This window comes from Paramisgurnus dabryanus, chromosome 9, assembly GCF_030506205.2.
Source record: "Paramisgurnus dabryanus chromosome 9, PD_genome_1.1, whole genome shotgun sequence".
Lineage (NCBI taxonomy): Eukaryota > Metazoa > Chordata > Actinopteri > Cypriniformes > Cobitidae > Paramisgurnus > Paramisgurnus dabryanus.
In genome coordinates this window covers 4097639-4099520 of record NC_133345.1, presented here as the reverse complement: position 1 = coordinate 4099520, position 1882 = coordinate 4097639, and the positions used below count along the sequence as shown (strand labels likewise).

Sequence of the window (1882 nt, the reverse complement as noted above, 5' to 3'; positions counted from 1 at the left end):
TGTTCAGTATTATGGTAGTAGTTATATGGGACCACCATTCGTCAAACTTTTATGACCCCCTCCCCCACCCGTTGACAGGTCGTATTTTATGACCCCTTTGACAGGGGGTCGGGACCATCAATCAAAATCTGTACAAGTTGTCAACTTTAGACAGAAAGTATTTAATGGTTTTATTGCCGGTCATTTAGTGGTTTGTTTATTCCTGAGTGTGTTTTATGTCACGCGTATGTTGTTATGTTTAATGACAGGTTGTGTTTGTGACATTTGCTATCTATCACCCCTCCCTTTTCGACCCGTGCGCTTCTCAATACGGACTGCATTTCTTTCACAGGGGTGCGTGTTGTTGAATCTACAGTTTTGCAACATTAAAAGTTTATTTAAAGGCAATCACTAATCATATATATATATATATATATATATATATATAATATATATATATATATATATATATATATATATATATATATGTGTGATTAGGTGTAACTGGTTAAACTTAAAGCCGATATTTTCTATCGAACTAGTCTATTTTCTGTTCAGACACAAAGTTTTCTGATGCTGATATTATGTCGGTGTGTGTTTGTGTGGGGGTCGTGTGATGTAATCTTTGAAAGTTTATGACCGAACCTTTATTGGGGAGCGACAAGAGATCTCCGGCATCAGTTTGGATGGAGCAGAGCTGTTATACTCAAGTCTATTGGTATGTATGTGTTTCGCTGTGTTCGTTCCAGTATTTTGTCTGATTTATTTAAAAACTAAAATTCGATCTCTGGTATTGCAGCGATATTGTCTAAACTGGTATTAACTATTCCTGGTAAATCGCGGAGAAGAGTGGCCTGAACAAAAAAGTCAGCCCGAGACTAGAACCACCCGCAGCGTAACAAGGAAATCTTGGAGCAAAGAGACGTCGATTGGATCGTGTTGTCCGGTGTGTATTTATATAATCCTGTTACAATAGATTTAAACAAACTGGTTTGTTTTAATATTTTCTAATAACATGTGTTATCTGTTTTAAAGGTTTGGATATCAGCTGCAAAGCGAACGTTGTGTGTACTATTGCAAAATATATAGCGGATCTCCACGGTACGTTTATGTTGCATAAGAAAAAAGTTGTTTTATTTAGATATTTGTCCTAATAACTTGTTTTTATCTGTTTACAGACTAGGATACAGACCACAACACTTTGGACGTATCTTTAAAAAAGAGAAAATCAGAGACTTTTTGGATTTGTCTGGGGACATTTTAAACATTTTGTGTCATATTGGATTTTAAACATTTCGGATATTGGATACCTGTGTTGACTTGTCCACAGAGCTGATCGCTTTTTAAAATCACAAGGGTAAGTGTCTAAATAAATTTTTTTTCATCGCTCATATAATCCGTTTTTTTACTCATTTTGGCTTAGAGTTTTTCATTGTTTTAAATATATTGTTTTACTGATATTTTAAACTTGTGTTCTTGTTATATTTTTGGTTTATTTTTCATCGTTTATATAATCCGTTTTTATACTCATTTTGGTTTAGAGTTTTTCATTGTTTTAAATATATTGCTTTACTGTTGTTTTAAACTTGTGTCCTTAATACCTATTGGTTTATTTTTCATCGTAATCCGTTTTTATACTCATTTTGGTTTAGAGTTTTTTCATTGGTTTAACTATATTGTTTGTTTTTTGGTTTAGTTTTATTGTGTTTACATTGTTTGATTATTTGAATATTTTGGGGTTTCACTGTGTTTCCGAATATTGTTGTAAAATGGCCCAAAAACGTAATTCAAACTCTGGTTGTAGTCATGCGAATAAAATTATAAGGCGCAATGAAGCCCCGCTTGATATATTTGATTACGAATTGGAAATGCAAATACTGATAGAAACTGTCAGAGCCATGAA

At 33.4% G+C, this 1882-nt stretch overlaps 1 long non-coding RNA gene across 1 annotated transcript; it reads left to right on the top strand.

Moving 5' to 3' along the window:
- Window positions 1–491: 491 nt before the first annotated feature.
- On the top strand, window positions 492–1295 carry LOC141282528 (uncharacterized). Its single transcript, XR_012337240.1, has 3 exons — window positions 492–697; window positions 779–1080; window positions 1158–1295. It is a non-coding gene; the product is annotated as an uncharacterized lncRNA (long non-coding RNA).
- The last annotated feature ends 587 nt before the right edge of the window (window positions 1296–1882 follow it).